The sequence below is a fragment of the Opisthocomus hoazin genome, chromosome 6, assembly GCF_030867145.1.
Source record: "Opisthocomus hoazin isolate bOpiHoa1 chromosome 6, bOpiHoa1.hap1, whole genome shotgun sequence".
Lineage (NCBI taxonomy): Eukaryota > Metazoa > Chordata > Aves > Opisthocomiformes > Opisthocomidae > Opisthocomus > Opisthocomus hoazin.
Window position 1 is genome coordinate 80,080,635 of NC_134419.1, and position 14,264 is coordinate 80,094,898.

General features: G+C 46.6%; 1 protein-coding gene across 45 annotated transcripts in view; it reads left to right on the top strand.

The window, feature by feature from the left end:
- JAKMIP3 (Janus kinase and microtubule interacting protein 3) overlaps window positions 1-14,264 on the top strand; it is a 97,320-nt gene that overhangs the window by 20,819 nt on the left and 62,237 nt on the right. For 41 of the 45 annotated variants that reach the window (XM_075423953.1, XM_075423949.1, XM_075423947.1 and 38 more), the window contains one exon: window positions 9,901-10,084. The gene's annotated coding sequence lies outside the window, so the exon portion shown is untranslated. Of the gene's footprint in view, window positions 1-1,361; window positions 1,417-7,815; window positions 8,301-9,900; window positions 10,085-14,264 lie in introns of those variants that run through there. The other 4 variants (XM_075423954.1, XM_075423955.1, XM_075423950.1 and 1 more) reach the window with 3 other exon arrangements.

The window sequence follows — 14,264 nt, forward strand, 5'->3', positions numbered from 1 at the left end:
GTGACAGCATCTTTCATGTCTTTGTTTTAAAATGAAATAGTAAAAAACGCATTGTAAAATAACCCTGGGGAAGAAGTCAGTCAGTTCTCTGTTATCTGGTGTAATGGGGAACTGGGACATCTTGGACAAGGAAGATCATCTTGTAGGATCGATACAGTGGTGCTGGGAGCACCCCAGATGCTACCCGGGAGCTGCTGCTGCGGGTTCTTGGGAGCCCTGTGCATCTCATAGAGCAGCATCCTCTTGGCAGGGGCCATAGAGGGAGAGGAGGACAAATATGAGACAGGTGGTGATCAGGTCTGTGTGTCAGGCCGGAGGGACGGCTGGCACTGGAGCTGGCTTGGAGCTGTGGGTGTTCAGCACTTGTGGAGACAGCTCGTCGTGTCTGAATACCTGCTGCCACGTGTTGCCTAATAACGGGCTGGGCTGCTTAGGTTACTGTGAGAGATGGGATTTTACATTGGAATAGGCTTGGGATTTTAAAATGTTGATTGGCTTTTCTGTTCCCGAGCTGCTGGAGTTTGGTTTCTTAGCAGTGAGAGCCGCAGGTTGCAGAGCTGGGGTGATACACCCTGCACCTGCAGCACCGCCGAGGCACTGCCGCCTTACGTAGGCTGAGCCTAGCAGAGAGCCACCTCGGTCTGCACAACTCGGCTGAAATCCTACGCAGAGGTTTCCACGCGAGGCTTCTCCGTAGCTTTGCGGAGCGGAGGGAGGCAGCAGGGTCTGGCCCACGAGCAGGGCCTGTGGTGGGGTGAAGAGCTCTTTCCCCACGCACCCCGTTGCTGGGCAGTGTGCCCGGGCTTGTGCCCAGCCCAGCCGCGGGCTGCAAGGTGACCACCGGCCTCCCAGCTGATCTGTGCCCGTGGAGGGGCCGGGGGGATGCTGTCAGCGGGCAGAGACGACCGAGCAGGCACCAAGGCAGCTGCCCCGCTCCCGGGGTGCTCCCCACCGCCGCCGGCCCCCCTGGGGCCTCTCGGGCAGGGGGCTGTTCTTCCGCTGGGCTTCAGCTGCAGCGCAGACGCTCGCAGATCCGAGGATGGCTGACTAGGAGCAGCATAACTCCTAGGCTGATAAGACGCCACCTTTTCTTTTCGGTGCAGCGTAGATAGAGGTTTGGATTTTTTTCTGTCTTGCTCAGCCCAATTCCCATGCAGGCTTGCATTTGATTTTTCCCCAAAGAAATTGTTTCCTGTTGTGATAACGTAACCAGATGGGGAGGGTTAAGTAGAAATATCTCAGGAGAGACTGGCAGAGAGGTGGATCCAGGAAGCAGATCCTCCCCGTAATATTGGCACGGTTTGGTAAGTTCCATCTGAAAAATAAAAAGCTGCTCCCTTTGCTGAGTCACAGCCCCCTTGGAGCTGGAGCTGTGACAAGCCGGGAGACACTGCTGCTGCCGGAGTTGAAGCAAAGGTGAGGAAAGGCTGTCCAGAATCCTTCTCGAGTGCATTTCTTATCTGAAATGATTTTTAAATCTCATTGAAGTATATTGTAAGTTTAATTCAGCATGTAGAAGTGTACAGTTACATTCCTGTTTCGCAGGGCTTGAGGCTGCGTGGCTCTGCTAAGGCAAACGCTGGGCAAATCACGGTGGTAGCCCCTTTCCTCTCTGAAGGCAGAGTGCAGTCCTGGCTCGGGAAGCGGGCTGTGGCTGTCACTGCTCGTGCAGGGACTTGTTCTGAATGCAGCGCTGCATCTTCCCCGCTGCCCTGGCCCTGGCACCGCCGGTCAGGGAGCCCGCGCCTGCCGGGGTGGGGAGCGGGAGCGGGAGCAGCACGCTGAGCGGGTCTGCTGGGAAGGAGGTGCCCGGCGTGGCTGGAGAGCTTGCTGCTTGGGGGACAGGGAAGTTCTGTTTGTGTCCCTCTCGCAGATGGAGTGGTGAGGCGATGGGGAGCCAGGTGCGTTGCTTCCTCCACTGCTTATACATATCTTGCAGGAAAGCAGCTACTGATTCTCTGTTTGAGCGGCCTCTCTTAGTGTTCCGAGTCTATTCTGCTTCCCTTGTGGCTATAAATCTCCCTGTAGCTAAGGCCTGGTACTTTTCCAGGCTTTGCACTGTTGTTTATTTGCTGGAGTCGTAACAGCTTTATTTATACTCGCTTCTATACTGTGTTTCAGTGGCTCAGATGCACAGTCAAAGATTGTTTGCTTTCTGAAGCTTTTTCATTTTCTGAAGTCTACAGAACCGGGTGTCAAATCCAGAGAACCAGTTTACATGGGGAGGAGGGAGTTACGATTGTTGATGGAAAGCCAGCTAGGTTTCCTTACAACAGGGAAGCTGCAGGTAGTCCAGGAACACAGGAGCATTCACTGATTGCCATTTAAATGTAACATTTGACATTTGAAAGTAATTCTGATTTTGTTGAAATGTTTCTAAGATATGTGTTATCTAGACAGAAGGATACTCTTTGGCTATTATTTCAAATATATATATGTGGACATTTAATTTGTGATCACTTGTAAATTGCAGACTTGTATTTTAAGAATAAGAATGTTTCAAAAGCAAATATTGAACTTGAGATGCTACGATATATGTTTTCCATGTACTTTTTAGTAAGTCTTTAAAAAGTAAACAAAAAGCTCAGCAGTATCTTTAGGGGCAGTGATTTTGCTGCTTCATGGGTAATGAGCCCAGCTCTCTGCTGCAGCGTGGGCTGACATCCCCTGAGGGCAGGAGCAGCGGTTGCCACCCTGTGCGTGCATGAGGTGGCCGAGACGCTGGGCTCCTGCATGCTGCATGCTGCAGAGCAGCAGGGCTGTAACCCCTCCAGGCCCAAGCTGAGCACCTGGAAAAGCAAACTTGGCTGCGGCTGCTGCACCATGGAAACCTGCGCCTCTGCTCTTTCTTACATATAATCTGCAGCTTTTTCCCACCAGCTCCACTTGTGTTCCCCAGCCAGGTCTGTGCCTGGCCTCTGAAATGGGTGCATCTCACAGAATCACAGAATAGTAGGGGTTGGAAGGGACCTCTGTGGGTCATCTAGTCCAACCCTCCTGCGCCTGCCCGTCAGCATCGCCTGGCTCCTCCGCCTGCTCCCCTCTGCCGAGGCAGTGCTGAGGCCTCTCCTCCCAGCGCCCTTCCCCTCATCGCTGAGCCCCTCGGCTCCTTCTCCTCTCCTCCTCACCCAGGCGGCTCCGCTCCCAGGCTGTCTCGCCAGGACGTCTGTCCTGTCCCCCTGGCTTTCACACGAAGCAAGAAGAAAGAAGAAACGTGTGTGTTCAATACAGAAATCAAAAAAAGTGAATCAGAGGGGCAAATATTCTCATTAAATGGAAGGGCCAAGACACCTCGTTGTTTCAGTCCTAACGCCTGGCATCGCCCTGCCTGATGCAGTTTGTGCAAGGAAAGACGGAATCTGAACGAGAAATACAGTGCTGCCCTGTGGGGTGGAGGTCACACCCTGCTTTGTACTGGGAACCACGGCCTTCTCTGAAAGCTCACTGAAGACAGATTTTTTTTGTTTGTTTTTTAAGGGCTTATCAATTTTAGCAAAAGCAAAGGCAGGGTGGTACATAGCGACTGACCTGAAGCTGCCCACCGCCGGAGCGGCCGAGAACGGTGCTGTGCAGAGGGCACGTGGGGCTCGGGGTGGCCGGGTCTGCACGGCCTGACAGCGTCTGTGTCACAGGTGTGCGCTCTCCTTCCCGTTCTGTGGGGCTGTTATGTTCCTAATATGACGTTGTTTATCGCTCTTGACAATGCTTGGGAGGCGTCTGCAGCAAAACCTGTTGCACTGCTGCTTTAGCTACGGAAACTGAACCCAAGGAGACTGCTGGTGGAGCTGCTGTCGCACCTGCTATAGCCGCGGTTACAGGCCGTGTTGGGGCTGGATGCTGCCAGTTCTGCGGCGGTCACCCTGCACCCTGTGACTCGGAGCGGCAGCATTTTTCTGCCCGTTGCATTTGGCCTGAGGTGGCTTGAGCCCAGGAACAGCAGAACGATGGAGAACTGCTGCCAGGGTTTGTGGTGTGCGATATAAAATGGAAGATTCATCTTTCCGCTGGGAAAATTGTGTAACTGCCTCCTGCCAATGCCCCGTAGGGTGGCTTCTTGGTCTTGCATTAGTGTGAAAAAGTAAATGAAACATCCTTTTCGCCTACATGATATCAATCATTTTATAACTGCCTGTTTAATATCTCTTCAAAAAAAAATCACAGATCCTTATTCTTTTATTATCTGGTTGTACCTATTATGTTCTTTCAGATGAATATAAGCGTAATAATGAGTACCTACCACTTATTTTTCTGCAACATTATCATGCTTGTTATCTTATTTCTTATCTCCTGCTATTATAATCTCTTATTTACCTAGCTGCGTACTCAACAGATGTCCTCAGTGATGACTTGAGCTTTCCTTCTAAATCTCTGTGTGCAGGATATGTCAAATTGTATTTTTAAATATAGATCATCTGTACTTTCACATGTTGAATTTCATGTTGCTTAGTTACCTAATTTTCTAGTTTGAGGTTATTGTTTTGGTTTTTTCTTCCTTTTCTTGTTTGATATTCCTCTTATTTTGATTGACGTAAATAATCCTCTGTTATTGGCAGATTTTGATATCGTACCCTTTACTCTTTTTTACAGGTCGCTAGTGGAATGTCAAACACTGCCAGCCCTAGTGCTCTGGTCCTTGGAGCTCACAGCTGTGAATCTCTCCATTTTAGTAGTAATTCCTCCTTTGTTTCCATTCCCCATCCGTGACTAGACTTTCTTACGCATCATGTTACTAAATCTTCGTAAGCAGTTAATTACACTGGCGTCCAACCCTTAACTGTACGCTGTGAAACTGAGGTTCAGGTTTACATTCTGCGTGGAAGGTTTCTTTGAGGTCGTGTCTGCTAGCCCAAATGCAGCTCGCATTTCGGGCTGTGAAACCCTTTGGCCTGCTGGCGAGTAGCTGTCTGTGCAGGTGGTCACAGGAGCTTCGGCGTGTCTGCTTGGGCACGGACCTCTCTTACGGCTTTCATGTTCTGCGTGTATCTGTGCAGTTCTTATGTATTTTTTGTCAAAACTTTAACAAACTCAGGTTACCCTGGAGCAGAGCAGCCACAGCTATCGCCGTATGTTATGTTGCATATCTCCAGTCTCCCTGAGCTTTGCAGACACGCACTTCCACCCTCTGCCGCTGCTGGAGGACTTGCCTGGCTGTGATGCCAGCAGTTGGTAGGACCACAGACACCAGCAGGCAGCATTTCTTACGCCCTCGGGCACCCCAGCTGGCTGCTTGCAAGCAGAATCCAGTGCCTCCACTACCAGTGGCAGCTGCTCCCTGCTTTTAAGAGCAACAATCAGCTAGAAAGTCAGAAGCCAGACGGACACATCCTTTTAGCTAAAGATCAGTGTAGTGCAACCCATGCAAGAAGCACCTTTCTCTGAAGGAGCAAGTGCAGAAGGCTGAAAGATTGGAAAATCCTGAATTCAAATCCCAGATTACCCAGATGCCACATGAAAGAAATAGCTAGGAAAGAGCTCCTCTGTAGCTGTTTCCCATTTGGAAATGGAGATGTTTGAGACTGTTTTTTCCAGTTCTTTTATATAGTACTTTTCAGGATGAAAAGCAAGGTTAGCACTTCTCCAAATCATCTGAACAAGCCTGAGAGGGAGATACCTGCACGGGAGGAAGTTCTCCTGATTTAGGACATCAGAAGGCATTGCTCCCAGATGATGGTCCTCGTGAATGTGTGGCTTGGCCACAGAGGTGAGCTCCAGCAAGTACATCTTAGTGACACAATAGCGAGCATGTGCAGAAGCAGCTGCTGAGGTTGCCCCTTTTCTCTTTTTTTTCTCCTCACACTCCCCGGCCCACCCGCAACAGAGAAATGGGAGACTTTTCCATACACTTGCACATCCTGAGATTGCCCCAGTTTTGTCCCTTAGAAGCAGCAAACTGACCCGAACTCCAGCTCTGCAGGAGCCAGCTGATATCGGTGCCAGTGTGCTGCACGGCAGCGCCTTGTGCATTCTAGTCTCCCAGCTGGTGGGCAGCGAAGACCAGGAGAGCTTTCAAAGTTGCTGTTCAGTGTTAGTCAGTCACGTGAAACTCTTACAACAACAGTGTAGGCAGTTGCTGTTGTGGTAGGGCTGTTTGTGGCTTTTTAAAAATAATGTGTGTGTTGGTCCCTGGATGTCTTCTGTAGGCAGGTAGAGGCCACCGGAGCTGCGTGGTGCTGTCGGAGATGTAATCCTCTGTGTGTATTTGCTGCTCTTGGTGCGGGTAGCAGGAGGCTGGATAACACTGTGCGACTTCTGTTAACTTTCTCATCACGTACACTTACACACTTGGTTTGGATGGTCTGAGTTGCTCACTCCAACTATTTTTACACTTTATAGAGCTCTTGTGTTGAAAATAAGATTTTCCCGGAGGAATGGATCCTTCCACCTCAAATGTTAAAGTTAGGTTGAAACAACCCTTACCCTTTTCCCCTTAAAACCCTGAAATATTTCAGAATGGGTCTGGTTTTGCCATGCTGAAAGGAAGTCTTACACCCCCTTATTCATCTGTTCTGTGAAACTATAGAGAAATGGATATCTGCATGACAAGCAAACTGTCTAGAAAGGTTGATGCAGCATCTCAAATCAAATCAGCTTTAAAAAATCAGATTATAGCTTAAAAGTTCTCAGCCATGTACATCTGGTTAATGCACAGGCACCTGCTAACAGAAATCACCTTGACAAGGTCAGCAGCAGTTAGACACCACCACATCTGCATATCCCCAGCACGGCAGGGTTAGTTTCAGGTCACACCCAGCATTTCTTGCTCTGCAGAGTGTTCTTTCCTATGTGCCTTCAGCATTATCCTTCCTACATGTTTCTTTGCCTCTGCTTGGAGAAACATGATCTTTGCTACTGCAAGGTTTTTTAGCATTTCTCTGCTGTTATCTGGGAGGGCATTTTGCCCCTAGGATTTACTCAGTCATCTTCCAGGGGCTGAGTTGGGTTTTTTGTTTGTTTTGTTTTTAAAATGTTTTTTAAAGTGGATTTTTCCTTTATAGTTAGAAATGTGTATTTAGCCAGATAAAACTGGAGTACTTCTCCCTCTCTGTGTAAATACTGAGTACTTCGATACTTGTCATGGATTATAGGATCTGTTGGCTTTTGCTTTAGAGTTTGCTTCATAGCAGGAGTGTTAATAGGGTCTTTCTCCATGCTCTGGGTCATAGCTGCATTCCTTACTTCTATGTGCCTGGGTCAGCCTGTTGTTTACAGGAATGTGTCTGAGCTCTGCTCTCCAAGCTGACAGTTTATTTGCCAAAAAAAGGATAACCAGAATGGGCCCTGTACGTATGAACAGCGAATACAAAAAGGCATTATCAAAAGCAGGTTAACTTACTCCTATTTGATACAGCCATGGCTAAATACATATTGGCTTTCCCATGTAAAATTCCTTCAAGGTGGCAATATTTTTCATGGTTATCTGGAAAGAAACCTCATCTTATGTGGTGTTACAAGGACTGAGTATTATGCTTACAGCTTTATATAGTGCTTTCCTTCAAAGCACTCAGCCAACTCTGCTGCCTGTCATCAATCTCCTTGACTACTTTTCTGGTTTTTCCTAACATTTCAGCTGTACTTGTCCTGGAGATGAGCAGGCAAGGGGAGGCCCCTCTTGGCTTGTGTCCAGCTCAGGGGCGTCATCCCTCTGCCCCTGGCAGCTGGAAGAGATTCTTAGGAAAAAAGCAGCGACCTCAGGATGACTGGCTGCGGTGAATCATCCTATTTCCAGCGCTGAGGATAATTAACAACTTCTTGTTTATTTTCTAGCATTTATCCTGACAGAGCTGTCTCCTGTTCCTTTCCCTCTCCATGGCACAGGGAGGGCACAGGTCCAAAGGAGGACCAGCCAGCGCTCCAGGGAGCCGGCCGTGTGCTGTCAGCAGGACGGGCTGCCCGACCTCGAGCAGGACCGCTTCTCGCCTTGCCTGGCCCCAGCTCTGCTGCTGCCCTGCCTGCCCGGAGGAGAGCTGCCAGGGACAGCCCTGCTCCTGCACCAGGCTCAGCACAGCAGCCCATCACCTCCATGCTCCTGTGCCGCGCTGGCACCACCTCCTCCTCCTCCTCGCCAGTGTTTTACATCATCAAGGGTTTGGTCCATCTCTGAAGAGAGACTCTCTTGGTTTTAGATTGAAGCTCTGGAGAAGTGGCTTTTAGGCATTTATTTTTGACTTGGGAGTATATTAATGACTGGATCATTACAGTAGATGGGAAGTTTCCTGCTGGCTTGAGTGACACTTGGCTCAAGTGCCGTGTTCGTAACCCAGCGGAGCAGGTGGAAAGAGCCTGGTCTCAGCGGGCCATGGGTGAGGCTGCAAGGGGATGTGGCTGTTCCCAACTGCATCGTTCTTCCCTAGCATCCTTACTCCTTGCAGAGATGCATTCTTTCAAAATATGTGTTGGAGCTCTTGTGTGAAGCTGGCTAAATTGTTTTCCTTTTTTTCCAGTCCTTTTCTGCTTGCTAAGTATTTCTGTATTTTCTCTTGACATATATTCTGTTCAGTGCATAACTTAAAATGTGCAGTATCAAGGAGCTTGGGTATTTTGACTACTTGTTTCTTCATAAAGTTTATTAGCTGTGAAAAGACACTGCTCATGTGGTGATTATTGGGTGAATTGTGAAGTCTGTGAAAACTTCCAAAAGAATTAGATATGCAGCAGTTCATATTAAACAGTGATCTGGTGTCCCCAAGGGTACTAGTGGTAAATTCAATAGGTTTCCTGATGTTTAAAAAAACAAAACAAAACTGTCATTTTGTAGCCAAGTATATAAGCTAAATACTGCAGTTCTGATCTCCTGAGCAAGGTTTACAATAAGCGAAGGTTTGGTTTGTTCCTTTTTCTCAGTGTCTCCATTAGTAATTTCTAAGAGAGAATTTGCCCAGAACACCTGGGTGAGACACAGAGGTGCTGTGGAGGGAAGCCTGGTCTGGTTGGGCTGCTCTGGAGGTGTTTCTGGCTGTCATCAAACCTCTGCCTGACTTCAGGGGTGACACCTGGCCTGTCCCATGCCTGAGATTATTTACAGTGGGACCCAAGCTATTCCTATAACTTTACACTCGGTACATTCGCCTGCTGTAGCTGCCACAGGGCGGTGGGAAGCCCCAGTTCTGCAGGAGAACAGTGATGACTCACTGTTGCTGAAGTTCGTGCTACTCCGTCTCAGAACTGCTGTCCTGACTTGTGAAAACCTTGGTTTTTTAACCAACACTGACAGTAGCAACACTCTTGTTTTGTCTTTTGTTATCTGTGTGCAACTGACTTAGACCTCTTATGTGTGTGTCTCTGCAGCTTCTTCCTTTAAGACCAAATCTTACACTGTTGTCTTGTCCCCCGGTTTATTACAAGAGATTGTACAAGTACACGGATGAACACCAATAATTAAAAAGCAGTGCTCTTGCTGAATCCTGCAGAGCTCTGATATATTGGATTGCCAGCTTCCTTCAGGAAGGAATAGAAGGCTGACTTAATAACCCCCAGAGCACATAATAATTTCCAGAACTGTTTTTTATTTCTCTTTCACATGCTATGATGTTGTTGTGTGATAGAAATCTGTGTACCTAAAATAATTCCAGATAATTGCGTGAAAATACATATAAATGACTGTTATGCTTGTTACGGTTTTTCCACCCTAGTTCCAGTTCTTCAAATATTAAGCAGCCCCACTGTGTGATACTGAGCACCAAATCTTAAGCGATGGTAGTGTGATATTTAAACATCTTCTGTTTTCTGAACTCGTTTGTCATCACTGAGTTGGATATCTCTCGTGGCGTTAACCTTCTCTAGCAATGTTCTTGCCTGAAGCTTGCCCGGTGTGAAGGGCACCATATTGTCTCTTTGGTTACTGTAATGCAAAAGACCTCCCTTTCACCAGAATTTACCTGAAGCTCTCTTGGTCTTTCCCAGGGCCCATCTTCCTGTCGGAGATCGTGCTGGAGGGCTCACGCTTGATTCCATGAGATTTTGGACCTCCAGGCCTCGCCAGGACCACCCTCGTCAAGCAGAGGTTTGTGGGAGAGGAATGGTGTTAATCCCCAGCACTGTCACCTTCGGTGGGTGCCACAGCCCGTCCCCCTAAAGCATCATCACGGTAAATCTCCAGCCACTCTGTTAGTTTTTTTTGCTTTCTTTCTAAATTGTTTTATGGGCCAAAGGGCATGCTCACTATTAAATAAATGGGCAGAAATGGGCTGCGATTAGGAAGGGGAGTTTCAGCAACTGTCAGGAAAAGGTTATATAAACTAGGATATTTAGTAATGAAAAATCAGATTTGAGGTAATCTGACCCTCAGTTTTTTGGGGCTGAAGGAGCAGCTTTTCATCAGAGCTTGCTGAGCATCTAATAATTTGCTGGGCATCTAACAACTTGCATCTGTTTTCAGTTGGGACATTAATCGATTTTCCATTCAAATTCTTGTCTGTTGCTGTGAAATGTAAATTTTTATCTTAGTTTACAACTGGTCACATGTCTCCTGAGAAATAAAACAAACTGTCAAATAGAAATATCTTTTTTGGATAACCATGGTCAGCCTAAAGAAAAGTTCCTTCTCCCATCAGTCTCCTTCCACACTGCCCAGTTCCTCAAAGCTGAGTTTGATAAGGATAAGTCATTCTGGAAATTAGTTTTAATGCTGAGGCCTAAACGGCAATGTTTTTATTGGCACAGTAGAGTCTGTTACTTTCAAGCTCATTTTTAAATTGAATAAATCCAAGAACCGAAAATCTTTTATAACAGTGTTGCAGTTAAATACTGTCTTTTCCACTCTCAGATCCAGCTGTGTTGTGTGTTCATGCAGAAGAGGGTTGGAAAGGTAGCGTTAAATACTTATTTAGGGATGCTAATAACATGCTTAAAATGTTTGCATAAAGTGCTTTTGGATCATACGATGCCATCTGTGTTACAGTTGATTGTAGTTAATTATACAGGCATGAATTCCTTGGGAAAATGGATGGCATTACTCAAATGGTTTGTTTGTGATCAAGATAATGGAATGACACAATATTAAACTGACGGAATTAAGTCTGAAATGCATTCCTCACTAATAATCCTCCACAAATCAGTGGAATTATTCTGCGTTGCTCCAGTTGATCTGAGCATTTGGATAGGTGTATTATTCCAGTATTAATGCAATAACTCCAATATATTTTTGGAGCTTACATTTTGTGGAGTATCTGAGAAAAAAGAAAAATTAGCTTCCTACATCATAGCCACTGTTTCTAATTAATTATTTTACTTTCTGCAGTTTAGCCGTAAGAGATGTAAAAGTTAAACAGGTGACATGCTTAGGTGACATTAAACTTGTGGTGTTAAAATATGCATGTTGAGATTTGGCAGCATTTCTGTCTTCCGGTACTGAAATTCTATTAATCTCTTCTGTTTTACTGTAAACCAGTAACTATTTACATAATTGACACCCAGCCATGTTTTGCATTTAATAAAACCCCAACAAACTGTGTAAAACTTGTGATGAAGAGTCAGAGGGTGTAATTTCGGTATGTTTGTGTGTGACGCAAGCAGGTAACTGTACACGCACTAAGTCTGCACATAGGAGTCTATGTAAACTCCCTCTGTGTAGCTCACCAGGTGCAGGATTTTGCTTGGGCTTTGTAACCATGGCCCACCCATCAATGAGTTAAAGCTAACCACAGCTGAAGGATTAATCTTTGAGGAAAAATTCAGGTCAGTCAGGATTTGACATGTGTCTGTTCAAGCTGTTGTTGGAATTGATCTAATCCTAAGCAAAACTTTGGCTAGACTTCCATCTGCAGAGACTCATTACTGTACGGTGGGCTTTGGGGGAAGGGGCTGTTTGTTATTTTTAATTTAAATCAGATATTATTTCATCAAAGGTAAGTTTCAGAACTTATTTCACGTGGGAAACATTGGTTGGTTGGGTTTTTTTCCCTTATGGAAACAGATTTGCTCTAAACCAGCCAACTGTTGGTAAAGGAGTACAATAACTTTGCAATATGGGTAGCTGACAAGGGATTTGCTAACATATGGTATTACGTGGTAGTTCTGTTTAGAGTGGAAACTTTCGAGACCAGACACTATTTCCCAGTGAGCATGGCAGCTGGTTGAAAGCAGGGCCCTGAACGCAGGTCTCTCGCATCCTGAATGAGTGCCCTGTGTACCCGGGCTTTGCTTATGCTGGTGCCTTCTGCTAGTTTAGGTGAGCAGTTTTGTTCTGAACCTGAAACTTTCTCAGCAAAAGCGTGGTCAAGACAGATGTGCTCCTTTGGAACCACATTTGGTTGTATTTAAAAAAAAAAAAAAAAAAGCCTTAAAAGGCTTTTATCAAACTAGTCTCAATTTAGTCATTATCTAAACAGCACAGAGAAAATCCCCTCATGGGATGTATACAGGAAATATGCAGCATAACCATATGTACACGACAATACATGTCCTGGCAATTATTTCTTGTTCTCGTTGCTCTCAGGACTTGCTGCCTGCTTATTGTATTTTTCCATGTAATTTCCAACAGATTTTCTTCTCACATTGCAGCTGAGTGAATAATATACTATTTGTGACAAATGTTTGTACAGGAAAAAAACCCCAACAAAACACAAAACCAGCACATGACGCGATTACATTGGCAGAGCACTTTGGCTTAGCATGAAATACCTTCTCAGAGGAAAACTCATTTTCTTGCATTCAGATCTGTAGACTGTTGAAATCCTAAATGAAAATTTGAGATTACTCAAGAAGAGCTTCCCCATATGAGGAAGTGGGAACTCAACCACAGACAATACTGCATTTTTTTTCTATTATAATATTTTGAGATGCACCAGAGACTCAGAAAGGTTTGTCTGAACGAATTAATTGTAACAAATTGTCAAAAATAAAAAGAATGGTATTCACGGGGCTGTATTATACATTTGAAATTTTCAGTATTTGTAAGAACAATGTTGTGCTTAAAATATTGGTACTCTGGGTAGGTATTTATTCATTTATTTTTAAGTGCAGTGAAACATTGATTTCAGAAACTACTATCTAGAAAACACGTTTTCCAATTAGCCTTGATGTCTGAATTGCAAGTCAGGAGGCAAAAAGAAGGATGAGCCTTGCTAAAGGCAGCTTGTGATGCATTATTAATGCTATTTTCAATATCAAACATGCAGGAATCATATACATAATATGTTCTCCCAGAGTCTAAAATCTGAAGACCTTTCTGTTCTAATAAGGTGATGTGTCTTACAGATGCCCCCCTCTACATAACTCCTTGGGGAAAAAAAAAAAGTAAAAAGACTAAGGCAGCATAGCTGGTTCTATAGGAAATGGCTTCTCTGCCCAGCGGTGTCCCACGGAGCTGGTCTGTCAGCTGTAGGGACTGGAATCTTTGAGGGTCTGTGCTCAGTTTTGGCACCTCAGCATTAGCCTCATGGCCTTACCGCACGTGAGCCAGCTCGGAGCAGAGCTCTCAGCAGCCTGGGCATGGCAGGCGTCACGGGTTGACCCTGGCTGGCAGCTCAGCCCTGCCGTGGGACCGGGGAGAGAATCGGAAGGGTAGAAGTGAGAAAACTCGCGGGCTGAGATCAGGACAGTCTAACAGGGAAAGCAAAAGCCGCGCGCGGGCAAAGCAAAAGAAGGGATTCCTTCACTGCTTCCCGTCGGCGGGCAGGCGTTCAGCCGTCTCCAGGAGAGCAGGGCTCCATCGCACGTCGCGGTGCCTTGGGAAGACAAAGGCCTCACCCCAGATGTCCCCCTTCCTTCTTCCCCCAGCTCTGTGCGCCGAGCGTGACGCCGTGCGGCACAGGGTGCCCCTTGGGTCGGCGGGGGTCAGCTGTCCCGGCTGTGCCCCCTCCCCGCTCCTCGTGCCCCCGCAGCCCCCTCGCCGGGTGCGGAAAAGGGCTCGGCGCTGCGCAGGCGCTGCTCAGCAGCAGCTGGAGCGTCGCTGTCACCCTCACTGCTGCGGCCACAGATCCCAAACAGGGCCTCGCACGGGCTGCTACGAACAAAATTCACCCTGTCCCAGCCAAAACCAGCACAGCAGGTTTGCATTCCCTCGCCAGCATGATAAACCACCTCTTTGCTGCATTCTTTATCAGCACAATGACATTGGCTTGGAAACAGTTTTGTGGAAGTTTTTTCTCCCAATATTTGGGAGAAATACTCTTTTAAGACTGGCATTTGTCCACCAGTCCCCAGATGGCTTTTCTGTGCACAGGCATGCGCCAGCAGACACTGTTGTCTCTGTATTACAAGACCGGCACTTTTATTAATACAAATAACTACTTTCATAGTTCCCAGCAGTGATGCTTGTCCCATTG